This window comes from Hirundo rustica, chromosome 19, assembly GCF_015227805.2.
Source record: "Hirundo rustica isolate bHirRus1 chromosome 19, bHirRus1.pri.v3, whole genome shotgun sequence".
In the NCBI taxonomy this organism is placed as follows: domain Eukaryota; kingdom Metazoa; phylum Chordata; class Aves; order Passeriformes; family Hirundinidae; genus Hirundo; species Hirundo rustica.
This window is the reverse complement of record NC_053468.1, coordinates 9,855,249-9,883,222: the sequence shown is the minus strand read 5'-3', so window position 1 is coordinate 9,883,222 and position 27,974 is coordinate 9,855,249. Positions and strand designations below refer to the sequence as shown.

The 27,974-nt window shown below is 49.3% G+C and overlaps 1 protein-coding gene across 1 annotated transcript in view; it reads right to left on the bottom strand.

The window, feature by feature from the left end:
• GALNT17 (polypeptide N-acetylgalactosaminyltransferase 17) overlaps window positions 1-27,974 on the bottom strand; it is a 209,367-nt gene that overhangs the window by 180,606 nt on the left and 787 nt on the right. The window lies entirely within an intron of this gene.

Here is a 27,974-nt window from a genome sequence, read left to right as displayed (position 1 = left end):
AAGAGGAGCAAAACAGGCATTCAAGCACAGAAAAAGCAGCTGGAGGAGAAGCAAGTTTTTAACATGCAAAGGCAGAGAAATCATCACAGAACCAGAAAATGGGTTAGAAAGGACCTGAAAGATCATCTTGTTCCACACCCTGCCATGGGCAGGGACACTTCTCACTAAAATGCCAAGGCTGAAATGGCAGCACAAAAATCAAAAGAGCAGCACTTGCCCCAGAGAGGGCAAATCACCTCCAGAGGAACTTGCATGGACAGACACACTCCCAGTGTCTTCCAAACATAAGAGCCACTCTTGAAGCTCTGAAACAGCCCCTGGTCCAAGGTCAGATGCCAGGAGGATCCAAGTTGAACAGTTTTCAGAGCCTGCAGGAAGCCCCCTGGTACAGCAATTTTCTCATCAGAAAGATCCTACAGAACTGTGACTCAAAATGTGAGAGAACTCCCCCCAAGGACTCCAGGTACCCCTGCTGCCCTTGTCTCACATGACCAGCCATGTTCTGCAGTCACTGACAGCTCCTCCAGCTGACCCAACGTGCCGAAATCACAGCAAAGCCAAAGGGCCACATCAGTGCTGCAAAAAAATCTCCTTTTCTTCATCTGTCCCCACTCCCTGCCTTAGATTTATTTGTCCCTTGCAGAGACGTCATGAAGGTGACACTCGAGCAGCTGATGGCACAGAACATCTTATTTCCTCACACCTGATAAATGCACCGAGAAACCAGGGCCAAAGCCAGAGGTCAGGGTGTCTGCAGGACTCCAGGAGGTCAGCCATGCTCATCCATATCCAGAGTTCTGAAGGAGAAAAGTGCTGTTTAGAGGGTTTCTGATACAGACTGAGGCACTCTAAGGGTTAATGTCACCGGTGTGTCACACAGGGAGCCTGAACAGGGGAAAGGGCTCATCCAGCACCACAGGGGGAAGAAGGGCCCATGACAGCAGCGAGGGGAGGCACAGTTAGTGCTGAACTGATAACTCATCCAGCCTGGGCTAAATAGATGATGTATTTTGTGAGTTCCAGGCACTCTCCCAGGAACACTGATGCAGCTCCTTGGTATGAATCCAAGGCAGTTATCTCTCAGTCATTCTGCCTCCTTGTTAAGGGTAGGAAGAAAAATGTCCTTTATTATCAATTCCAAATTGTTCTCCAACTGAATTACCTGCGAGGAGGTGAGGTTATTTGAGAAAATACGTGCAGTCCTGTATTTTTAGCTCCATGAACCTGCCTTGTAAGAATCTGAAGACTGCTGCTGATGTTTTCCAGTGTAAGGAGTTTGTGCCTTTTGGCTGATGCATCCACCCAAGGCTGTCCTGTGGGGATAAGGGAGGAGGGCCCCAGGAAGGACAGAACGTCAGTGAGCAGACTGAGCCTCAGCCCTGGGGTTTATCCACATGTGGAAATAAAAACCAGGAAGCTGCACGATTTCCCAAGCTGAGCACTGATTGCGTGTAACACCTGCCAGCTTCAGTGTGCCCAGCTCAGCTGGCGGGGGAAGGGGTGAGGTGGGATGTCTACAGAAGGAAGTTTTATATAAGAGCTTTAATAAGTGACTCTGAAGGAACAAAAACTTCCTCCCAAGCTGAGGAGCATTCCTTCTTGGCTGAAACTTTCAGGGAAACCGCCTCCTCATGTGCTCACAGAGTGCTCCCCACACCAGGCATGGACATCTCTCCCTGTGACAATCACTCAAGACTTGTGAGTGCACTGGGAAAAACATTAAACCAAACCTGCTGGAAGGTGTTTTACCAGAAGAGGCATGTTGGATGCTTCAGGGATTTTTTTTGGCTGCCTCTCAGCTGAAGGTTTTAGAGCCCTGGCTGTGCCTGCACACACAGAGCAGAGATTTTTCATTTCATACATCATTTACTCCTGCAGTGATTCCACAAAGTCACAACACGTCCCTAATACACAGAAGGGGAGAAATCCATTCTTCCCACGATAATGGCTCAGGCTGGAGATCCTGAGCAGAGATTTCTCAGCACAGCAATGCCTCCCACTACAGGATAATCACATGTCCTTAATAGAGAAGTACAAGGCAAACCCAGGAAAACACCAGCTCATCACAGTCAGAGGATCCTGGTTACAACAGGAGCTTTCCCTCAGCTCTGAACAAGTCATTTAGTGCACAGCTCCAGCCCTAAGTGGAGCCTAATTCTCACTGGAACCCTCCAGTGTTTCCAGAGAAGGAAAGATGCCTGGGGAGGGTCACTAGATGGTAACACGAAGCATCCAGACCCCTTTCCACAACCCGGAGCTGGTTTACCAGCAGCAGGTAAACCAATCAAAAGAGTTATGACACCTCTGCAAGCTCAGGTTTGGTTTAGGTGTCCTCCCGTCAGGACTGAGCTGTTTCTGGCTGGAGCTCTGCTCCCCTCCCTGCTCCCTGCCAGCCCTGCAGACAGAGTGAAGCTCTGAAGGATGAGAACCCCTGGTCCTCTGCTGAACTCAGCCATACTGAGCTAAAGCACAGCTATAACAGGCACTGTAATAACGGGGACTAATATAAATATATAGATACATAAAAATTTTAAAAAATAGAAAGTGAGAGCAAGAGAACTAGGAAGCAAAAGGAGGATGCCATATGCAAAGGGGAATATTGCAGCTCAAGGCTGCAGGGTGTGACCAGGAGAGGTGCCAGGCTGGGTGAGCCCCGTGCTGGGAATCCACTGGAGCTGGAGCTCCTGGGGAAGGGCAGAGACAAGGGGCAAGCTCAGCTCTATGCCTCACCCACCCCAACAATGACTGCAGTGAGCCCCAGGGCCTTGGCAAGGTGTAAAACCTCACCAGGTAAAGGCCCCAGGGGAAATTCAACACAAAAATGGATCCAGGACAGCCATCATGAATAAAACCAGAGGTTACAGGGAATTTCACAGCCCAGGAGGCAGCACAGCCAAAGGAATGAGCTGGTTCCTCTGCTGCAAGTCTCACTAGAGATGCCCTGGAGAGACCTGGCAGGAGGGCAGCAAAGCCAAATACTCCAATGGAGTGGTAAATGAAGTTCACGGACTTGTAATAGAAATTTGTGTCCCTCTTCTGAAAAAAGCCAGAATTTTCATCGGAAGATGTGGGGGGAAAGAAAACAAACTTTAATCAGATGACTAATGTTCCATCCCAAATCCATTTGGAAAAGTCTGGCAAAGGAAGAAATGTTACCAAAGGGAAGGGACTGGCAGTAGGATGGAGCATTTTAAGGTGAAAAATTAAATTAAAGGCTCAAGGGAGAACTTATTAAAAATGTAATACTGTGAGATTTTACATGCCTCTGTTTGGTCTCCAAAACACTGATTTATTAGAGACCAGCAAAGACAGGAAAGGACATATGAAAGAATACACTGACTAATACACATATTTTCTATAATTTATACAAAATCTCTCTGCCCAGTCCTGAGAGCCTGGGATCCTTCCGTGCTGCTTCAGCAAATAAACAAGACCCCAATTAACTCCACCAGACACAGAGCACAAGTCCTGCACCTTGGCTCACACACACCCTGGATAAACACAGACACGCAGCAGCAATCTGCCTCTGCAGGCTTCTCTGACACTCAAAAATGAGGAGAAAACGTTTGGTGCCAAGCAACAGGTGAATTATCCCAAGTCCATGAGGGGCCCTTGGGAATCTCTGACTTCCTGCCCTGGACCTGCTTCCATGAGCCAAGTAATTGGTCTGGAATCTTCCTGGTGACTGTGGGACAGCACCTGCTTGGGTGTTCCATCTGTGACCTCAACATTCCCCATCCAATGCTCCAGCCTGGGGCAGAGGGGCTGGAAATGGGTCAGGTGGGAGGTGCTGGTCAACAGCAGCTGAACATCAGCCCAGGTGTGCCCAGGTGGCCAAAAAGGCCAATGGCAGCTGGGCTTGGCCAGGAATAGAGTGGCAGCACTGGTGGCTTACCCTGAATCCTGGGGTCACTCCTGGGCCCCTCAGGACAATGCAGACCCTGAGGGGCTGGAGCATGTCCAGGGAAGGGAACGGAGCTGGGAAGGGTCTGGAGCCCCAGGAGCAGCTGAGGGAGCTGGAAAGGGGCTCAGCCTGGAGAAAAGGAGGCTCAGGGGAACCTTGTGGCTCTGCACAACTCCCTGCCAGGAGGGGACAGCCGGGGGGGTTGGGCTCTGCTCCCAGGGAACAGGGACAGGAGGAGAGGGAACGGCCTCAGCCTGGGCCAGGGGAGGCTCAGGGGGATATTGGGGAAATTTCTCACTGAAGGAGTTGTAAAGCACTGGAAGGGGCTGCCCAAGAAGGAGATGGCAGAGTGTCCTTCCCTGGCAGTGTTCAAAACACCACGTGCACGTGGCACTTGAGGATGCTGTTCAGTGAGGAACATGGGGGTGCTCTGGGCTGACAGCTGGACTCGACGATCTTCAGGCTTTTTTTCCAACCTGAACGATTCTATGATTCCAAAACATTTGAGGGCAAAATCTCCCACGTGTGCTACCAAAGAGCATCCCTTTGTTAAGCTCCTAGAAACAGCTCCTTGTACTTTGTAATACACAACACCTTTCCACACATATTTGCTGTCTCCAGCTGGGACTGTCTGCAGCTGGATCCAAACTGAGCCTCTCATCCAGCTTTATTTCGGTCCTGTAACATCCCTGGGATTCCACAGAAGGGCAAACACAGGGGCTGAGGCAGCACCAGCGGATTCAACACAAGGAGCTCCCAGAGTGTGAACCCCTCTGCCACATCGCCCTGCTGGGGCTTGGAACCAGCACCTCCAGGTCTGCCCTTCCTAAGGGCTCCCAACCAACTCATTACAAATTCACAGCTGCAGCTGACCCCCATTAGGAGGTGGTTTATTAAATTAAAACATCAATTCCAGAAAGAGATGTTTGCTTAACAGACGTAAACGGTTTGGAGACCTCGTGCTGCAGGGCATGAAATAAAATCAAAGTGTGGCAAAGCCCAGGGAATCAAGCCATAAAGGGAAGGCAGTGGGAGGGATGCAGGGACCTCCTGCCAAAGGGAAGCTGCTTAACACAGGCTTGGTACAGGAAGATCCCAGAAATGCCACATGTAGACAACAAAAACCACAGCAATTACCAAGGCATACTTGGACAACAGGTACTGATGACATTTGAAAAATCTAAAAAGCCTGATTTTACAGTCCCTAAGTGGAAATTTGCTGTCTGACAGCTTTCCCCGTTTGCTTCTGTGCAGAAGTGGGTACATTGCTTATCATTATAAATTACCAGGGTTTTTAAGCAAGGAGGTTGCATTTTTTTGAACAATGAGGTTCCAAGATGTTCAAGTGGAAGTCAAATCCTACCCCTGCTGAGCACCACTGCTGCCTCCCTTTACCACTGCTGCACACCAGGCTACATGGCAACAAAACCAGCCAAAAACCCAAAACCTGACAAAAAACCCAACTCCACCCTAAATAATCAACATGCTCCTTATCACCTCACCTCCAAACCTCGAGAGGATTGTGGACACTGCTGCATCCCAGATCTTTCGGTTCAGCTCCTCTTGGAGCTCTGCACGTTCCAGCTCTCAGTTTTTACACTCCAGCAAGGCTCAGCTGCCTTTGCCCCTTTCCCTGCACAGCAGGCACTGAGGTGGTGTCAGTCCCCCCTGCTGGCTCTGGGATCTCCTGGAAGCACCATTCCCAGTGTTTCTTTGGAAGGTCACATCAGCAAGGTCCCATCCAGCTGCAAGTGCACTTCACACCATTGAAATGGCAGAAACACCACACCAGGATTTCTTCTCAAAGTCCAAACTTGCTCCTCCTCTTGCCCCTAAGAGAGATGTTCTCTCTGACTCCAGTTTCCTCCAGAGTGAAGATTTTACAACTGCCCTCCCTTCTTCCAGAGGTGCAGGTGAAGCCCCCTGCCCAGGCAGCGCCAGCGTGCACAGCTCAGGGACATCCCAGTGGCTCTGACCCTTCGTAGGTGGCTGCATCCAACCTTTCTACTCAGCAAGATAAGGTGTCTGAGTCATTTTGTGTCTCTTTATCCATTCCATGGCTTCAGAAGGTTGTGAAGTCTCGTTAATATGCACCCAAGGAAAGGCTGAGCGCTCTGGAGGCAGCAGGGGCTGCAGGCAGCAGTGGTCCCAGCCCAGGGGAATTGCAGGAGCTTTACAGGAGCTTCACCAGAGCAAGAGGGAGGGAATCAAAAAGTTCAGTGATGCAGAAGCTCCATATGCAACAGCACAAATTGTCAGTCCACACGTTTTAGGAAAAACATCTAATTAATTAATTTCCTCAAGAAAAGATGATTTCCAGGGCTGTTCAGGGCCTGGCACTCTCGGAGCTCCACTCCCACAACAGACGGGCGCGGAACACGCTCGGTTTGCACACAAGGGCCCATCTGTTCCAAATCCCACAACTGCCTCCATGGCTGAATGTGCACTGCCACCCCCACAGGAATGTCTTTATCCTATGGCACAGACAAGCATGTCTCAAAAAGGACACTGCCATCATCACTGCTCAACTGTTTGTGCGTTTTTCCTCCCTGGGGCTGAGCCCTGCCAGCTCCCCAGGCCTGAGGACAGTACTCTGGGCATTCAGCAGCAGCTTCATTTGTCCAGTGTCATCCACATGGAGCAAGTGATCACAGGATTGTTTTAGGCTTCAAAGCCCAGCCTTAATCCTTGTATTTTATAATCTCACCACAAAGCAGAACAACTGAATTGCGTGATGGTGAGAAGCAAAGGACCCGCTGACCCACAGCAGGGGTTCCGATGTGAGGGTTCTTCATCCAGATGTGTGGAGAGGCCTCACCAGTGCCTCAGAGTCCAGCTGGGACATGGAAGCAGCTCCAGTGTCCCACAGTGCCCTGGGTACCTTTGATACCAGATTGCTGTGCTGGCACTGCTGGCTGAGGGCCACAGACACTTGGAAAAGGGCTCCCAGCCACCCAAAGCCATCATCCACAGCGAACTGCCTTCAGCTCCAGGCACAAGGCTACAATCCTAAAATCTAAGCTCTGATTCACCACCTATTAGAAGACAGCTCTATAACAACAAAGGATAAACCATCTTTCAGCTTTGATTCTCTTTGCAGGCATTCCCCAGTCTGTGCCAATTCCCAAGCCCTGTTTTCAGGACAGCCTTTCCCAGAGTTAATCCTGACATGGGCCAGTCACTTCTTCCCTCCCTCTTCTCAGGGGGCTTTCTGGTCAGTGGAAAACTTGTTTTGAGAACTGGCAAACTTTGGATATTTGGGCAATATCCTGCCTTTCCCAGCCTCTCTCCTTCCCTTCACTGCGAGTGAACCAGAGCAGCTTTCTGGACCCTTCTCTGGGCAGGGCAGCCACTGCCAGTGTAACAGTATTTTGCCTGCAGATGTTTTCACCCTGTGCAAGCTCATTGCATCCCACCAGGACACTCCTGCATACACAGAGCTACAGAGCTTCCCTGCAGGAACTGCTGCTTCGCACTCCATCTCCCTGCGGGCTCTGACAGCCCTGGCAGGTTAACACCAGACTGATGAGCAGACAAAAGCTCCACCCTGGGAGCAGCAGGGGTTATCTCTGCTTTATCCTGGAGCATCAACCCCCTGCAGCTCGGGCTGGGGCTGGCCTGTGCAGAGGCTCGGGGTGACAACCTGGCCCTGACCATCACCTGACAGGGACTGGGGCCAGCACTGAGGGCAGGGAGTCCCCGGTGCTGAGTCCCACCCTGAAACTCCAGCCATGGACATCAAACACTCCCCTGCACTTTACACCCCTCTGACAGACCAGCCAGGGCTATGCCCGAACAACTTCATTGGTATTTCTTAATTATATAATTCTCTAAGTGCTCTGCAAAAATTAGATTTTTAATAGAACTTACTTGTTTTACTGTTCAATCAAATGACAAAATGTCTAGGGAAGGCATTGTCTTGTTTGCTCTCCAACAGCTGAGCAGATTAAAGTGAGCTTTTTAAAATATTATATCAAAATAAATCTTTCTGAAAGGAATCATTAAATTCCTCCCATAGACAGCATTTGTTTTAATGCCTCAGAAGGAGGCTGTAAAAGGTTTTCCATTTCTGTTTGGGTTGTTTACACTCTCCAGCGTCAGGACACGCAGCTCTGAAGTGCATCCTATCGACACACACATTAAATACAACTGATCCCAAAAATAAATCACAGCTTCGCCGCTGTCTGGCATCAGCAACAGAGTCCAGCATGTGGGGCTGGAAAAGCTGCAAGGATCACTGAGCAAGAGGAGGAGCTGAGCACTGATGGAGACTGGCACGAGGGCAGACCTGCAAAACTGAGCCCAGAGAGAGCTTCCAAACTTCCAGAAGGTGCACGCCCAGAGAAAAGGGGGGAATCCCTCTGCAGCCCCACTGACCACAGCTAAGACACATCCTTGGGGGTGCAGGGTCACAGCAGCTCCTAAGAACTCCAGAAATCCTGATGGTGACAACACTGATGGCCTGGAGATCCACAAGTGGCTCAAGTCTGTCACTGGGCTCGGGTTTCAGAGCTTGATTTGATTTTCTGAGACACTGAGGCTCTACAGACCCTCTTAAGCAGCAGAAGGACTTGGAACATCTTCCCACCTTTCCTTCTGGACAGGAAAGATGGTGGGACAAGGAGGACTTGGAAGCCCTGGATCCATTCAGGTTCATTTCCGTGAGATGCTCTGCTGTCCATCTGAGCCCCGGGCCACTTCAGGAGCAGGAATGAACAGTGATTCCTGCATCACTAGCACGAGTTACAGATACAGGAACGTCTTTAAATGTCCAGCAAGTACTGCTGCCATTTTGCCAATGTCTGGCTCAAACATCCCCCCCTTATTTCAGGCTCCTTTCCCACCCAGACCCCTGAGAGCAGCTCTGGGCAGCTCCAGTTAAAACCAGAGAGAGAGAGAGAAAAATGTAGCAACACAAAGCAAGAGCATAGCAAAGATTTTAAAAATGTGTTTTTATAGATAAGTATATTAATTTATTAATTGGGACGCTCTACCCTGGGAAAAAGGCAGGTGAGCTGGAGGACAGGTGAACTCTGCAATGCTGAACAGAAACAAACCCAGCAAGACACAATTCCTCATTGCACCTCTCCAGAAGTTCACAAAAATTCACAGAATCCCAGAATAGCTGGGGCTGGAAGGGCCCTCTGGAGACCACCCAGAGCAGGTGACACAGGGACACATCCAGGTGGCTTTGGAATATCTCCGAAGACTCCACAACCCCCCCTGGGCAGCTGTTCCAGAGCTCTGCACCCCTCCATGGAAAGTTCTTCATCCTATTGAGGCTTCCTCTCTGCATTGAGTCAATAAACTTATTTCTATAAATGTTACTTAAAGCAGGCCACAGATTTCCTCCAGACTTCACAGATTTGCTGATCCTAGTGAAGGATGGAAGTTTAGAGGAGGTGAGTTTTGACTCAGAGAAACAGAAATGTTATTAAAAAGCAACAGGGGACAGTAATTGCACAGAACAAAGTTGTTACAGGAGCACTAATGCCCCGAGGTGGCTGTGAACAGGCTTTTTTCGCCTACTTGTCAGTGCTTAATTTTTAACTTAGTTCCCAGATCCTGCCGAATTCCTGACGGGCTTTGTTAACTCAGCACACTGCTCCAGTGAAAGCCAGCTACCCACAGGGCAGGCGTTTGCAGGCAGAGACAACCAGACACACGCTGTTCTTACTAAATATCTGTCCCTCTGCAGGGTAGGCAAAGAAAACTTTCCGGTGCCTTCTCTGCCTAAATGAACAGGTATCTTCATCTCTACACAAACACGATCAGCTCAGAGCAGACTGAGCACCTCCAACCAACAGCCCGGACGCCCAGGACATCACCCTGGAAATGCAGCAGTTCCAGCCCTGTGGAAGCTCAGATCATCTCAGTTTCTTGCAGTGCCTGAGCTGCACCAACTGTGGATTTAGAAATTATTTTGCAGGCAATGCAAGTGGAGCTAAGGCAAGGCCAGGGAGCAGCACTGGCAGGGCACAGCAGCCCTCAGCACCTGAGTGAAGGGTGGTCACAAACGCGCTGGGACAGGAAGATCAGCTCTTAGGGTACAAAGGATGCATTTCCACGGCTGGTGTGGCCGTGGTCACTCCCATCCAGATGCACGTCAGCCGACATGGGAAGTGAGGGGACCCCAGAGCTGAGGGGCTTTGAGCCCCTTTGCCCCAAACCCCCCGTGATGATTCTGTGACATGGTGACTTCACCCCAAGTGCAATGGCACAGCACTGGCCTTGCAGACACTGCTCTGCAGAGTTAGGTCCCCCCTAGGGTGGCACCCGACCCCAGTCAGACACAGGTGATCACTGAGAGCCCAGTTAAAGAGAGCAGCCCACAAAGCTCACACCCACCCCGGCAGCGTCCATCCGATGGCGTGGCTCCGTGTGTCACCTGGCTGCCAAAGCAGGAGCGTGCAAAACCAGAGCGAATACACCTCACCGCCCACTGCTGCTCCAAGCCAGCCCCTGGGGCATCCCCGGACCCCCAGGGCCCTTTGGCAATTCCCCACAGGGACCTGCCCGTGCCCTGACCACCACGCTCAAGACCCCAAAGCGAGGCACCTGCTGCCCCTCGTTAAAGAGAGGCAAGCTCGCAGATTTCCCAGGATGTGAAGCCAAGCTGAGCATTCCCAAAAGCCCCGTGTGAACGGTGTCACCTCCCCAGAGCCTCCAGCGCCGGGCTGGTCAGACACAGGAGATCCCTGCAGGACAAACTGCACCGGCTCAGCTCCACGTGCTGTCGCTGGCAGGTGAGTGTCAGGAGAGGGCTCAGCCAGGGGAGCTGACACTGACACTTGCAGATGATATAAATAAATAAAGAGCCCCTTTCCAGCCCTGCTCGCTCCCCCTCTCCCTTTAAGTAGGTCACTCTGCCTGCTATGGAAATCAGCTCATCTTCAAAGCAGGTTTGTTCGTCTCCTTATCTCCTTAATGTAAGGAAAGTGCAGAGCATTGTCAGAGCAAAGGGTGATTTCAGACTAATTTGATTTATTTCTGTCACGGGTATAAATATGAAAGTGTCTGTACTCGTCAGAAAAACCAACTTGAGCCACAGAAGCGAAGGACAGCTGGAGGGTGGCTGCCCTCCAGGTAGTTCTGAACGTGGCCCACAGCTACAAGCCCACGTCCCTGACAGGTAACACAATGCAAATGGAATACAAAGGCTCTTCGTGACCTAGCAAGGGGAGAAAGAAGAAAAAAAAAAAAAAAAAAAAAAAAAAAAAAATCTCTTGATTGAAGACTGAAAAAGCTCAAGGGACTCACATGAGAGAAGCCCAGCTTATATCAATTCCAGCCTGAAAATTAGGCCCTACCTTTTTATTACGTTAGCCTAGCACTGAGTATTCCAATTCATACTGGCAATTAATAAAGCTCAGGAGCAAAGCCTGATCCTAACCCTGCTGAAATCCCTGCAAAGAGCAGAGCTTACACCTGCAGCGATGGAACCAGTCCTTGGGTTTTCCCAGCCTCCCCACATGAAAGGAAAAATGCACAGGTTGGGCTGCAGGGTTTTAAACTCCACCAGCGGCTTCACAGAATCCTGGGATGGTTTGGGTTGGAACCTCAGAGCCCACCCAGTGCCACCCCTGCCATGGCCAGGGACACATCCCACCGTCCCAGGCTGCTCCAACCTGGCCTTGGGCACTGCCAGGGATCCAGGGGCAGCCACAGCGGCTCTGGGCACCCTGTGCCAGGCCTGCCCACCCTGCCAGGGAACAATTCCTGCCCAATCTCCCATCCAGCCCTGCCCTCTGGCACTGGAAGCCATTCCCTGTGTCCTGTCCCTCCAGCCCTTGTCCCCAGTCCCTCTCCAGCTCTCCTGGAGCCCCTTTAGGCCCTGGCAGTGGCTCTGAACTCTCCCTGGAAGCTTCTCCTCTCCAGGTGAACACCCCCAGCTCTCCCAGCGTGGCCACACAGAACAGGCAATACTCAAGGAATAAGGAAATTCCTGAGCTGTGCCCATGCACTCACAGAACGTGTTCCTGCTGCTCCCAATTCCAGCCCTGGGCACTGAACAGGTGCCAAGGGACTCCTGGGGAGCCGAGCTCTGCTCCAGGCCTGGGCACCCCAGGCTGCTCCTGCCCAGCTCCTTTTGGGAAGCTCTGGCAGGATCGAGTCTATGGAGTGCAACTGAAGACAGGAAAGGGAATCCCAGTGCTCAAGGGAGGCAAATACTGGAAAGGTTTTATGTAGTAACATCTGAAAAACGAGTCAAAGAAAATGAACCACAAAAATTTCATTATTACTTGAATGCCCCCATCAGCAATTTTGGTTTTAAAAAATAAACTAAAAATCAGCATTTTAGAACTCAAGTAAAAAGGAAGTTCCTTAGACTGGAAAAGCAAGCTTTTGCCTTATGCACCTCTGAAGATAATCGCCTGTACAAGCTCCTGACACAGCACATGAGCAAACTTCTCCTGACTCCCAATTGTGCAACTTCAGCCCGTTCTTTTGCTCCATTGATCCAGGCAGAAGACTCCTGGATCAGCGTTTTTCCTCCCTCCTCAGTTTCAACTCTTAAGGCCAAGGCTCAGCGTGGAGGTGTGAGAAATTCCAAGGAAGGAGCAGGCAAGAAAGGGAAAATCTCTCTTCCTGTTTTAATACTTTTGGAAGAGGGGGAGAGAGGTGGGGCTGCAAGTCAGATTCTGCCTCCAAGAGCAGCAGCATTTTGCCCTCTAGACTGCAGAGAGAGAGGCTGGAGCTAAAAGCAGCAGGGAATGAGCTCGGTTCAAGGCAGCCACAGCGGGTGCGTGCAGGATCAACGCTCAGCACGAGGTTCTGCAGCACATTCCACCCAAGGCAGCACAACCCCTTCTGCCAAATCAAGGAATTATTTCACAGGAAGTCAAGTGGAGAGAGTGTATTCCAAGTTCTCACTCACACTCAAGTCTCCTTCAGAGTTTAAGGTTTTAGTTCAAGACTCGATTCCACCCAACCCCAAAGCTCCGCCCTGGGCCGAGCTCATCAGCCCTGTTACTGCCTGGGCACACCTCCTAAAAACCAAATTAAAACAACACCCCGTAATTGCAATAGGCCTGGAGGCTTCTGAATTTGGAAAGAGCATGATTAATATTAATATGTATGATTTCACGGTAGGCAGAAATACAGAAAAAAAAAAAAAAAAAAACCAGCACTGTGCCTTAAGCCCCAGAATCAACTGGGATTTTGGCAGCACATGCTGGAGAAGATAGCAGCAGCTGTCAAGTCACAGCTGGAGTCGCCTCTGGTGAAGGTGATTGAGAAATGGGATTAAGAAAAAAAATAACACAAGTAAAATACAAGGTAAAATAACATGCAAAGGGAACAGACAGCTGAGGTAACAGGCTTGCCTTGCTTGCAGAGCATCCCAATAGTTCTGAGTTGCTCATTTCCTTTTTCCTTCAAGTACAGCCCCAGCCTAACTCACACTTTAGGAGTGGGATTTTTTACCACTTCTGTGGCATTCTCAGCTCTGCTGGGCAGGGAAGTCACTCACACAATAAGGCTGTGGTGGGGTGACCCTGGCTGGGCACCCTGTGCCCACCAAGCCCCTCTGTCACTGCCCTGCTCAGCTGGGCAGGGGAGACAGGACACAGGGAAAGGTTCTGGCTGGGATAAGGGCAGGGAGGGATCCCTCACCAGCTGCTGCCACAGGCAAACAGACTCAGCTGGGGGAAAACAGTTTCATTTGTCACCCATCAAATCAGAGCAGGAAACTGGGAAATAAACCCAAATCTCCAAACCCCTCCCTTCTTCCCAGCCTCAACTTCACTCCTGATTTGTTCTCCCTCCTCCCCCTCAGAGGCTCAGGGGGATGGGAATGGGGCTGTGCTCAGTCCATCACACACAGTTGTCCCTGCTGCTCCTTCCTCCAGAGGGTTTGGACTCCTCACACTGCCCCTGCTCCAGCCTGGGGTCCCTCCTAGGGGAGAGTTCTGCTGGAGCTGCCCCAGTGTGGATCCCTTTATCCATGGGCTCAGTCCTTCAGGAGCTGCCCCAGTGCGGATCCCTTTATCCATGGCTCAGTCCTTCAGGAGCTGCCCCAATGTGGATCCCTTTATCCATGGCTCAGTCCTTCAGGAGCTGCCCCAGTGTGGATCCCTTTATCCATGGGCTCAGTCCTTCAGGAGCTGCCCCAGTGTGGATCCCTTTATCCATGGGCTCAGTCCTTCAGGAGCTGCCCCAGTGTGGATCCCTTTATCCATGGGCTCAGTCCTTCAGGAGCTGCCCCAGTGTGGATCCCTTTATCCATGGCTCAGTCCTTCAGGAGCTGCCCCAGTGTGGATCCCTTTATCCATGGCTCAGTCCTTCAGGAGCTGCCCCAGTGTGGATCCCTTTATCCATGGGCTCAGTCCTTCAGGAGCTGCCCCAGTGTGGATCCCTTTATCCATGGGCTCTGTCCTTCAGGAACTGCCCCAGTGTGGATCCCTTTATCCATGGCTCAGTCCTTCAGGAGCTGCCCCAGTGAGGTTCCTCCCATGGGGTCACGAGTCCTTCCAGCAGAGCTGTTCCAGGTGGGCTCCTCCCTCCATGGATCCACAGGCCCTGCCAGGACCCTGCTCCAGCAGGAGCTTCCCACGGGGTCAGAGCCTCTTCAGATCCCCTCTGCTCTGCCCTGGGCTCCTCCTGGGGCTGCAGGGGGATCTCTGCTCCCCCATGGATCTCCCTGGGAGCTGCCGTGCAGCCGGCTGCTGTTGGCTCCCTTGGACATGGGGGAAGCTTCCAGCAGCTCCCCACAGAAGCCCCCTGCTACCCAAACCTTGCCCTGCAAGCCCCACACAAAGGTCAGTGTCCTCTGCAGGGCCCTAAATGAGGTCACCTGTCCCATCCCACTGACCCTTGGAGCAGCAAAATGGGCCATGAACAAACCACTCTGACCTTTTCATTCCTACAGTCTCCTTGTGAAGCTGCTGCCCAGGCTGTGACCCCTCAAACAGAGAGGCTGTGACCCAGGCTGTGACCTTTCAAACATTTCCTGTATTATAAAACTGCCTGAAAATCCCCAGGATTTAAAAAAAACCCCAAACAAACAGAGCAGTACTTCCCAAATCACAAAGGGCCCCACAGCAGCACACCCTCGCTGACTCACAGGAGTTTACACCAAAAAACAATGTTCCCAGAAAGCTCCTGTGTTCTCCAGCACTGGTCCTCTGCCTTATCTAATTCTGCTTTCACTGGAGGCCTGGACATCAAAAACCTCTTAAGGTGAGCTCTTCCTGCCAGCCTCCAAAAATCACCAATAATACGCAACACTTCTTTAAAAAAAAAGTCACCAGCAGTTAGCTTGAAACTAAAACAGCTGCAGCATTTAAAACATCTACTGCACACTGCTTGGGAACATCATAATTAGTAAATGGCAAATATTAGGAGTTATGGGAAAAGGGATCGTTAAACCAGACTTTAATAGCCCGGCATCTCTTTCATTCCACGTGAAAACACAGTCAGCACACACTTGCAGCATTAAACCCACATTAAGAAACAAACTGCTTCATTTCTGGAGTTGTAAAAACAAAGGTTAAATATCTGCTTCAGCACAAACCCTGTAATTTTTCCACAGTAACTGTATTGTTTTGCTTGGCACAGCTAATAATACCTGCCCTGCTTTGCACCCACTCATCTCCTGAGCGAGGCTCACACTGGAATCACCCAACCAGAACAAACTTCCAAGGACTACATTTGCCATTAAGGCTTCTGGAAGTACCTCTCCTTTGAGTTATACTCCATTTATATAAAGTAGTGAGTTGAAAAGACACTTTTTTTGCCGAGAGCCCCTTTTCTACTACTTGCAACAAAATAAGCAGCTGCACAACATTCAAAATATTCTTGAAGCAAACCAGAGATGCCCCCAGGACTGCTGCTCCTTGCCTGGACACCTTGTCCCATCCCATGGCCCATCCCTACCTCTCAATTCCAAAGGTCCCCACCCATCTCAGCCTCCTCATCTCCTCCCTTCTTTGTTCCCACGATTTCTCAGCTCCATTTTTTGGAGCTGCTAGTTCAACAACTCCACTCATTTTCCCTTTGCAGCCACTTTTGTCCCTCCACAGGGACAATGGGACCTGTTCTTGGTACATGGAACAGGGAATGGATCCAGCCCGAGGCTGCCAGAGCTGCAGGAGCTCCCAGGGATGTCCAGGGTGGGGTTGTTGGGGTGGCTGTGCAGGGCCAGGATTGGACTGGATGATCCCTGTGGTCCCTTCCAGCTCAGGACATTCTGTGATTCTTCTCACACATCTTTCCCAGAAACACGTGGACCAGTTTGATGGCATTAAAGAAAAACATGATCTTGACAATATCCGACCATCTCAGTCTAACTGGAAAAATTATAAACAAATGAAAGCAGTTTCTCATGCTGGAAAAGTCAGAATACCTCAGAATACCAGAGATGTCTCCACCCAGGTCTGTAGCTTTGGGGTGAATATGAATATCCAAATCAAATTACTTTGGAATTTCTGGAATTGGAGCTGGGTGTTTCTGGATATGCAGAGCTGGACATTCAAGCGAATTCCAGGATTTTCCAAACAGCTGCACAAAGAGCATAAATTATGCTGAAGGCCTCCAATGGGGATGTGATGTCTAAGGTTGAGCCCTTCCTGTTCTCTGTCCCCACTGCAGCCTGGCAGGCAGCTCTAATTTGCAAGGTGTGGCGCTGCTCTGAGATCAAACAGATAGCATCAGTAGGAAGGACAATTCGTGGAAGGAACACAGCATCAATTAGTACTTGGAAGTTGAGCAACTTACTAGGAAAAGACTGATAAAAGTGTAACATCCCATTTTAGTGCCTAGCCCGTTTCATGTCTGTCAGAACAGCGATTAAAGTCCCCCAGAAAGTCAGAATTGATTCAGCAACTCAAGTCAATATGACCTGACCTGACCACACCGCCCATGTCAGACACTGCAAAAGGCAGGAACTACCTCCAGACACTGCTGCTAGGAGGTTTGAGGCGTGTCTGCACCTCCATAAATCACCTGCATGGTGCACCTCACCCACTGTCCCCTCCTAACACAGCCCTGAGCAAACAGCCTTACATGAGAACCACTCCCCTTTGTGCCAGAGAGAGCAGCTCCTTTATCCCATGGGGTAAATCAGTCATTTATTTCTCCAGAGACTGAAGGTTTGTTCCTTACCTCCACCTGAGGGGCCTGAAAACCAGACTGGCAGGGTCCACCCTGTCCCTTCGTCCCAAGAGCCACCAGCAGCACCTGCTACCCCAGATTGAAACTTCTGGTAACCCCAGCTTCCCACAACCAGGGTCCCTCTGTGTGTCCCTTTAATAACTGCTTTATTAATTGCTGGGGTGTCCCGTGCAGGGCCATGGGTTGGGCTGGATGATCCTTTTGGGCCCTCTCCAGCTCAGAATATTCTATTATTTCATTTTCTAACGTATCTTCCCTTCACCGTAATCATCATGCAATTAATACAGATTTAAACCAAGAGGAGTTTGAAATCTAGAAGTGACAGGGAATAAACACAACTTTAGGTCTAATTCTCCCTCCTCCCAATCTGCTGCCCCATTCTGCATGATTTATATTAAGTGGTTTGGGAACAGCCTGTTTCTCACTGATTTATAGCACCAAATATCAGGGACAGGAACCAGTCAGGGCCACTGGGCAAGGAGGGAGAGGGAATGGCTTCATCCAGGCTCCATCCCTGCCCTTGGAATGGATACCCAGCAATTCCCCCTGCACAGGAGGCACAACTTCTGCCCTGGGCAGTGCCCAGCCCTCAACAGGCTGCCCAGGGAGGGGCTGGAGTCTCCTCAGCGGGGATATTGCAGAGCCCTGTGGGCACAATCGTGTGCCCTGTGCTCTGGGATGGCCCTGCCTGAGCAGGGAGGTGGCACCAGGGACCCGCTGTGCTCCCTTCAGGCCTGGCCCACTCTGTGGGATTCCCTAGAGAGGAAGAAGAAAACCCAGCATCTCTCCTGCCTCACTTCTCCTGTTCTCACCTCTTTGATGCCAGTTCCAAGTATCTTCAAATAACCAAAACTCATCTGCAAGGTTTTCTTTCTTCTCATATAATTTCTCACATAAAAAATCATCTTTTTCTTTCTGTCCTTGAGACAGCCCTTCAGTACTACATAAGAAAACATAAAACCCTAACTTACATATTTTTTTTTTAATTTTATTCTGTGTGACTGGTGGAGCACCACACAAAACATCAGAGTTAAAACTGAGCCCCAAGCCTTTCCTGCTGGATCCTGCTGCCCTCAGTGGTGACACCAGTCCCTCCTGATGACAAGAGCAACAACTTCCAGCAAAGTGAAATCCCACATTACGGTGTTTGGGCTACACTTAGCAAAGGGCAAGGCACGGCGTGGATTACACCAGGATAATGGTTATTACTGTTATTGTCTTGTCAGTGCAAAGAGGAACTACTGAAATAAAATCCAGCAGAAGAGGGGGTTTATGTTCCCAGCTATTTAAAGCATTCAATGTTCCAGCCCACCTCTCTGAAGGCAGCAAATACTAAGAACACACAAAGGTCAACAAAAACTTAAAATCCAATAATGAAATATAAGTGAGCTTTAAAATTCATTAAATGGCTTTTCACTTTTTTTTTTTTCTCCTCCTCTGCTTTGTGTTTGTAAAGTGTGATCAAGCAACTGCTTTGGAAGAATTAGCAGTAATTTGGTGCAAACGTGAGTGCCCTCATGATTTCATTTAAAGTGTAATATAGGCAAAGACCTAGAAAGAGATTCTAATTGTTATTTTAAAATTAACCTTCTCACTTTACCTTTATGCTCTGAGAACAGGCACAACCACAGCGGGCCATTACCCTGCCCAAAATACCGCACGAGCTAATGAAGATTAAAACTAAGGTTAAGTAAATTCTGACAACCAGCACGTAAGAAACCTTGCTTGGCTCTCTGAGGCTCTGCAGCTCGAGGAAACCCCCAGAATAACTTGGCTGGGGCTCTGCTGGTGTCTGTTAATCCGCTGCTGACTTCTCTCTTGTAATGGCTTCGTGCTTTCTGTGTCAGCACTCAGACACCAAGGAACAGCAATCTGGATTTCCAGAGCCCACCAACACAGAAAGGTCCCACTGCTCCATAGAGGAGATGGGAGCAAAGGAAGTCCTGTATCCCTGCTGGGGAATGCAGCCAGAGGGATCCAGGATGCTCAGGGGCAGCACACGGCAGAGCCCAGCTCCACCCAGCCCGAGCCTTCCCCTGCCAGAGCCAGGGAGGTGCTGGGGGCACTCACACCTCGAATCACGGGAAAGGACACAAGACCAAAGGGCTTTAAACTGAAAAAGGGCAGAGTTACACGGGATACTGGGAAGGAATTCTTCACTCTCACCCTGGCACAGGATGCCCACAGAAGCTACGGCTGCCCCTGGATCCCTGGAAGTGTCCAAGGCCAGGTTGGACACTGGGGCTTGGAGCAGCCTGGGACAGTGGAAGGTGTCCCTGCCATGGCAGGGGTGGCACTGGATGGGATTTGAGGTCCCTCCAACCCAACCCAGTCTGTGATTCTGTGTCATTTCCACTTGCACATAATAAGGGTACTAAAGGGGAGAGGGCCCAAGGATTCCCCTTCCCTCCTTCCTTCCTGAGCATCCCATGCTGACACATCACACCGGTGGTTTTAGTGCTCTGGTTTAAATTCCTGTGTGCATCACGGCACACTGGCTGTGAGGGAAGATGTGCTGATTGACTGTGTCTGACACAGCTCCAGAGCTGCAGAGATCTCTCATTTTCCCAGTCAGCAGGAAGAACGGTGCTCCTGCACACCAGCCTGGGTTGCAGAGCCCAGGGAGATCCCTATTTTTAACAAATCCATTAAAGCAGAGTTCTCGGATTACTCCCACAGTAGAGACCCGGTGACGCTGTCAGTGTTTCCTGTTCCAAGGCAGAACAAGTGCTGGGACATGGCAGACAGCCCTTGGCATCACTCTCTGGGGTATCAGGGATCAGAGTGAGTCCCAGGGAGGAATCCCTGGGAGGGCAGGATCACAGGAACTGGGATTCATTACGCAGCGAGCGCCCTGCCAGCGCCGAGCATCAGATTTTAAAAAGGAAAACTCAAGCTGTGATTTTTATCCAACTCACCAGGAATTTTCTTCCTTTTTCAGGCAAATTTGTGTCCCCCCAAGGACCCGAGCAGCAGAGCCTTGAGCTGCACCCAGAGCAGGCTGTGATGGCTCAGCACAGCCCTCTCCTCACGGTTTTACGTCTCGTTGCATCATTCCCGCATTATTTTTAGATAACCGTCAGGGGATGTCAGAATGTGGGTCGATAGCTATTAGATTTATAGGCAGAAATAGCAAGGCTTGTAGCTATAAGGTGTAAAGCATTCAACAATTTCTAGAACAAATCTGACCACGGGGATTGGGGGCTGGAAAATACAGTTGCTTGTACTCCCAGAACTGTTTAGGAAAAATAATCTCCGTGCTGCTCAGATACATTTCTGGAGTTGAATCACTGCTGTTGACTCACAGGAGGGTCAATACTCCGAGTATTCAGCTTGAACGGCCCCTTGTAGACTTCAGTAAGGACATCTTACCAAAAATAAGCCTCCCTTTTAAATGTAATCTATCAGCATGCAGAATGCCCTCAGCTACACCCCGCAGCTCAGGCATGTCTGAGGAGCTGGGAACTGGCAGCCTGCCAGCAACATCTGGAACAGATGTTCCATTTTAGGCAAAGATTAGTGGCACGAATCACAAAATTAGTAAAACCTCCTTGGTTACCTGAGCAGGCTCATTTCCCTTTGCTCTTGTGCCCTGTTTACAGGTGGGTTTCACACAAGGCTGCATTTTCTGATCAGCAACACTCGTGCTCTCTGCCGGGAGAGGATAAGGAGGGAGGATGGCCTGGAAGGGACCAGGAGATTCCCCAAAATCCAAGCACATGGACAGCACATGCCTAAAGCCAACTTCATCCATCCGTCCTGCCTGGTCAAGAGGGGAGATCTCCAAGACAGCAAGCACAGGGGTGCTCCTCAGCAATTCCTGCTGCCATCCCAAAGGGCCTGGGGTATCCAGGGGAGAGCACCACGGGCAGAGTCCTGCCCTCTGGAGTGGCAGCTGCACTGAAACTCTAGATGCCCACGCTTCTCCAAATAAATCCAACTCCAGGTGTCTCTCCCTTGGAGACACCTGGGGACACTCCTGATCCAGACTGTGACTCACAAGCAGGACTGTTATTCCCATAATTACAGCACTTTTCTGGGTGTTTTGTATCCCTGGGGAGATATTTCCCACAGCTGCCCAACTAAGTAGGCAGTGTAAATCTAATGTGCCTTTGTGAATTCTACCAGCCAGGGAAGGTTGTTTTTCCATAAAGGGAGGCCTGAATTAACATGCAAAACTAAAACACCGCTGTTGTCACTGTATTCTGGTCACTGCTGCTGCATCCCATGAATCCGGCGTTGTCTCTGCACGACAAATGTGTTACTGGCTTATTACTCATTCATTGTCAATGTCAGGGAATATTTGGATCATGATGCCAAACAACCATCAAACCCCAAAATTAACTATCAGTTCCTTGTCAGATGGGTTGCAAACTAAATGTCACATTAATGTCTGAGCTTCCAGATGATTCTAAATGTCTGTCTTAAGCTTCACCTTTTAACTCTATTATTTCTCTAAGAAGTATTTCCTTTATTCATTCCTTGATAAGTATCAAACTCAGTTCTCAGGAACCTGCTAAGAATAATTTACAGGCAGCAGCTCTCAGGTGCCTTGAGCCTGTGCAGACCTCTCTCCTGCTGTGAGGAAGTTTAGGCTGAGAACTTCTAAAAGCAGGTACTGAATGCATAATTTTCATTATTCCTAATGAAGAATACGGCAACCAAATCTGTTGGGTATATCCTAAATGTTAAAGTGGCCATTTTCATCAAGTTGCTATATCATATGTAAAGACCATCCTACATAATACAGTTACTTTCTACTTCAGAAGCCCCCTGGCAGTGGGACAGAGAGAGAAGCGGCATGCCAGCTGCTGTGTGACAACCATCAGTTACCACAGCAGCCACATCCCCATCGTCCATCTCTGATCTCCACATCATCATTTTTTATATCAAAGGATTTCACCCACCAAGGCTCTGCTCGTATCAAGAACTATTTTAGCTCAGTAACATCATTAAAGTTTGAGCCCTTCTGCCTACAGAAGCTTCTCCCTCCTCTCAGTTATTTACACTTAGTTATTTATCTTAATCAGGGAATTTCTTAGCATTTAAGTTAATATATTACCTACCCATTAAAACCTTAATACTACCAGTCTGTGGGTGTAGTGCTATTACATTCTCCTAAACGCTGATAAAACCACTTTTAATCTGCCTTATTTACATATATAATTTCTATACTCAGTGGTTAGCTAAGTTTGTAATGTGTTTGGAGGATGATAAGTGTTAGAGAAGATAAGCATTATCTTATCCTTATGGGAAGCAAATCCACGTATCTCCAAAGCGTTTTAAGTTAATTAAGTGCCACTTTACAAGGATAGCAACACCATGCTGAGGGCTGTGGTTCAGTGTCAGCCTCCATGTCCATATGCAACCCTCCCAAAGTTAATTTCCTAATTGGATAAGCAGATGAGAGCACAGCCAGAACACAGGAGGCTGCTGGCATGCACTTGGCCATACCTCAGCATGTTCACATTATTCCATGTGCAAAAGCACAGATGCAGGCTGCTTTAAAAAATGAACACAGGCTTATTTCACCCCCAAGGAATGTAAAGTTCCTTTTCAACATTAACATTTGGTAAAAGCAGCAGTTTAATCTGCGCATTTCTTTAGCACAGGGGAAGAAGCCCTCTCTGTTCACCCCTTTTCTGCCCTCTCTTTTACAACAATTTGCAAGTAGCTTTAATTCTCCCTGATCTTATACATCAAGTTGGACGGGGCTTGGAGCACCCTGGGATAGTAGAAGGTGTCCCTGCCCATGGCAGAGCACTGGAACTGGGTGGTGCTTAAGGTCCCTTCCAACCCAAAGCATTCTGTGACTCCATGACCTGATTGAGAGACGACAAAATAAAATTTAACAGAGGAGCTCTGGATGAGTCAGCAATGCCCTTCCATTCTCTGTCTTACCAGTATTTAGCTCCAAGTTCAGAATTTCTGTACTATTTTTCCACACTGCTCAGGTAGATGCCACATCATTCCTGCAGCGCTGGCTCCAAAGCAGCCGAGCACTTGCCGCTGCAGTGAATCCAGCCCTATCCACCAGGATCCAAAGCACCAGAGAGGGACTTTCCAGCCTTCACACTGCTTGGAGGCTTGAATCCAAGAGCCAGGCCCCTGCTGGATGCAGAGCCCAGAAGGTGGCTGCCTGGGAGGCTCCTCAGGTCCCCAGTGAACAGCCCAGGTGACCTGCCCACATTTTTTCCAGATGCTCAGACACAGCAGGTGCAGGGGATGGCTCCCCACAACCAAACCCAGCATTTATTGAGAGTTCTCTCCCTCCTGCAATCCCTGTTTTCCAATGGCAGCACCATTTACTGACCAATCTGTCATGGGTTAGTACAGTTTGGTTTTTTTAGTTATAGAAGAATGTAGAATAATTCTCCAGGTCAGGACTTGGGAATTGCTTTAGAAAAGACAGGGACCTATCAGAGGGTTAGTTGGAATATTGGCACCTGTTCTGACCACTGAAAATTGCTGGCTACGACTTTGGGAAGTACCATATAAAACCCCTTGATTTCCTGTAGGTGGGCCTTTTCCTTCTTTCCTTTGGCCAGAGAGAGGCAGGTAACATCCAGCTGGGCCTGCTGCTCCCCCTTTTTTGGGGGGGAGCTGGCTTGAGGCCTGGCCGGATTCCATCGGCTCCCGGGTGCGGAAGGAGAGGTTGCTGCTTTACAACAGCTACTTTCTCTAAACTTCCCTGGAGCAGGGAGAGGTCTCTGCTGGGCCCCTGATAAGAGCTGTGGGCCCCATTTAGGCTGAGGCCGCCCCGATTTACACTGAGTGACGGGCTGAGAAGGCATTTATGACCCTGCCTGAGTATTTTTGTGATTCCGGACTGCCCAAGTGCTCTGATCTCTGATGTTTCTGTGTGAGATCTTCCTCCCTCACTAGCACAGCCTCGAACATCTAACACCCTGAGCTACAGAGGGAGAGACAAAGACTCCGAGCAGATTTAACCCTTTCCTGGCAACATGAAGCTTCCAGAGCCTGGCCTTTCTCTGAGAGAGTAAGAAAAGACAGAGTGAACATAAAGAAAAACAGCATGAAGTCAGTAGAGCAAGAGTGAAAAGACCATTGGGACAGAGGGCTGAGGAGTTGGTTGTTCCATTCTTATTTGAGCCATGGAAATTAACTCTGTATTTAGATCATTCCTTTAAATCATGGGAAAGAAAGCATTTGGGGAGATGATTGTTTCGATCTGAGTGTGGATTTGAGCAGAGGTGTTTGTGATGGACTAAGTGATATTCATCCTATAAGATGCTTGAACAGGGATAGAGATGAGAAGCCCTCTGCACCAGTGAAGAAGTGAGAAGATATCTCTGTACCTTGAAATGAGGAATCCTTTACTTTTGGAGTTATTAATCTTTAAAAGGTGACACCCCAGAATGCAAAAGTCTAAGACCCATGACCCATAAGCAGCCCGGGAACCTGCTCCTGGGAGGGGTCACAAAGGCAGGTTTCTCCAGGTGGTTGTTTTTGTGACAGTTTAAAACCTACAAGAGAACTGTTCTAAGTTGTCAGTGGGATCCATGACTCTAAGAGAGACTCTTCCCCTAAAGAACTGATAAAAGACTATTGTCAGATAGTGAAACTGACTGAAAATTACAAGTTTTGTCTCTTTATATTGTTTTGTAAAAAAGTGAACAGTTTGTAAGGGGAGGGAAGAATGTTTTTGGAGTACCATTCTGTTTTAGTTTTTTTCCAGCTTTCTTTTTTCTATTCTTTTAGTGTGTGTTAATAAACTATTTGTTAATTTTTAAGGTTGAGCCTGCTTTGTTTCTCTCCTAGTCTCTCTCCCACACAAAAAGAGTGAGTACTAGGACCAGAATTTAGTGAAGGTAAAACCACTACACCATCCCACTGAGAGGGGCTCACAGTACCTCTGGGCACTGCACACAAACACCAGCTTTCCTCAAGCCATGTCACTCACCCTCCAGACACTGGGAAGATAAAAGCTTGGCCCACCTTTGCTGTCTCTGGCTCCTATAAATGCCCGAGTTCTCACATTCCTCACAGTCATCAATGGGTTCCTACATTAGCCCCAGGGGAATGGGATGGGCTAAAGGGAAAACTTTGCCCAGTACTTCACAGGAAGCAGCACACAGCTACTGAAAATGCTGAATGCTCCCTTCTGAGTCTCTGCTCCTTTCAGCTTCTCACCTGGTCACATAGCACAGAAACCCCCTCTTTGTAAACACAGAGACAAATTGAAAAGTTCATTTGTGCAAATCTCCATGAAGTTGGACATAATCTGGATCACAATTTGTACTTATGTAAATGCCAGCACACAAAAAAAATGGGCTTGGATCAAAAAGACAAGTTGTAGTTAACACTCAGAGTAACACACACATTCCTTTCTGACCTTCATTAGCTTTCTCTGCTCATCTGCTGGACAAGAGAATTCTACCCACAAAAGATGCTGCATCAATTAAAAATCCTCTGAACTCCCAGAGCAGTGCCTGCACATGCATAGCCCTCCACTCCAAAGGGCAGCCTCGGACCTCTGGGTATGGGAGCCATCAATTAGAGATCAGCAAAGAGCAAACCCCACACAACCCGTGCAACGAGTTAAAGAGCAATTATCAACTTTTAGAAAGAACAAAGCAAATTTACAGATTGGGCCACCTTTGGGACAGCTCTTCTTGCCCAGAGAGGAGAAAGAGGCAGCCTGGTATTATTTCCAGAACAGCATGGCAGAGAAACACCATTCAGACAGAAGGATTGTGTCAAATCCCTCCTTTCCCAGAGCCAAAGCAGAGATGTTTAGCTTGTTTTTTATGGCCAGCCTTTACAGAAATAAATAAATACACACACATAAAACATGAGGGCTGCTGTACCACCGAGAGCTGTTATTTCCAATATGCTTTACACTACATGACTCACAAACCAAACCCACAGCAATGGTATGATCACATTGCTCATTTCATCTGTACAGAATTGAGCTTTTGAAGACATTCAGGTTTTTAAAGATGGCTTCAACTCCCACTGAAATAAAGCCAAGTCCTATAATGCAGGAGAAATCCATAGCTGGCTGCACCCAGACTGGGCTGTAGCTTCTCTCTTTGGCCAAACACTTCCCAATGCTCTGTGAGGTGCAGGCTCTCTGCTTGCCGCCCTATGGATTCTTTATTCCATGATTTTGTAGCTGCTAAACCATTCAAATGAATCATGACCTTTTAGAACCAAAAGAGAAATCTCATGTCTCAGTGGGTCCTTGTGCAGCGAGCTTGGCCCAGAACTAAGGTGGGGTTTGTGAGGCACCAGCACAAAACTACCCACACAAAAATCAAAGAGAACTGGAGAGCTCCTTTTTGCACACTTCCAGCAGGCAGATTTCAGGTGTTCCTCCTCAAGTGCCCAGGATGAACACTGGCTGATCCAGGCACAGAAAATTCCTGGGGGGAAAGCCAATCCAGCTGTTCCTCATCCTCAGTCCCAGGGGCTGTCCCGGTGCCCCTGAGTGTTTCCTTTCAGAGCTGGCAGGTGGGGATGGGGTTCACCTGGCCCCCCACATCTTGCTGTAAACCCCAGCCCAGCTGAAGCACAGACACCCCTCAGAGCGCTGAGCACACTGAGCTTCTCTCCAAACCACATGTACCAAATATATACACTGACCCAAAGTTACATAAGTGCTGTGCCAGAGCTATTTTTTAGGCAGACTGATCAGCGCTGCTATAAATCACCCCAGGATGCAGAGGCCAGACAAGATGTCACATTTACGTGCTCAGCTTTCTGCCTGCCCTGAGAAAACGTTTGTGATATGCCAAAGTATCTCTTCCCTCTCTGCCTCCCCTGGTGTGTAGGTGCATGAGTGCTGCTCAGCACTGAGCAGGCTCCAGACAGCGCTGCCCGTGCCCACAGCAGCCTGGGGACAGCACTGAGCTGTCCGTGCCCCTGCAGCTCCTCTCACCAGCCCCAGGCAGGGCCAGGAGCAGCCCCGGGGCAGGGCAGAACGGGGACCCCCACGTTAACCTCCACAGAGGGGCAGTAAGTGATAGCCCCAGCTCGCCCTGTATCTGCAGGGATGGCTGAGCGCTGCATGAGCGCTTCTCCGGTCCTAGTCCGGCGTCCTGGAATAAGGGCTCTTATCTTGAGCTGCAGTTATTGCCCAAATAACTGCCTATATCTTCCAGGAATCTTCTGCCCTAGCAGGATCTGGGAGCAGGCAATTTCACAGTTTGATTGCAAATAGCATTCAACTTTCTACCTTATTCCTCGTTATTCTCACACTTCTCCTCTGTTTATCGCTCACGGGTGCCACTTCAGCATCTCGTAGTGCCAGGCACAGGCAGGACCACGCACAGGTTTCTCATGCCAAGTGTATAAAGCTGCAATATCAGCCACACTTTCCTCCTCAGCCGAGTGCTCCAGTGCTGCCCCCAAAGCCACTGCCCGAGCCAAGTGCTCTGGGAGAGCCACGCTGCATCCCTGACTTGCCTCTCCCCCGGGTACAAAGTGACACCGGCTACAGGCTCGGCACACAGACACAGCACACAGCAGCTCTTGCTTCAGCACAGCACAGAACGGGGCATGAGCTCCATATTCCAAACTCGGAGAGGGAATCACACTGACACTGCCAGAAACACCAACTCTGCTCGTTCCGACACACAGAAACTTGCAGGGATTGAAGCTATGGAGATTGGAAGCAATAACCAAGACCCTTGATTGAAATTACACCCCCAGTTGTGAATCTGTGGGGAGCAACTTTAAAAAAATCAGCTTCCACAGTGAGTGTTTTAATTAGATACCTCACCTAGATTTCTTACATCTTTACAATGCGTTTCTCTATCCTGCACAGCATCTTTAAAACTCCCTTCCTATGTCTCCGAACTACTGAACCTGGTGAGATTTTAATGGAAATCCCTTTTCTGTGCTATGAAGAGAAACATTACTTGAGATTTTAATTAGCAGTTGTCAGTGCTGAGCCATAGGAAATACCGAATAGTTTGCTTAACTTCTTAGA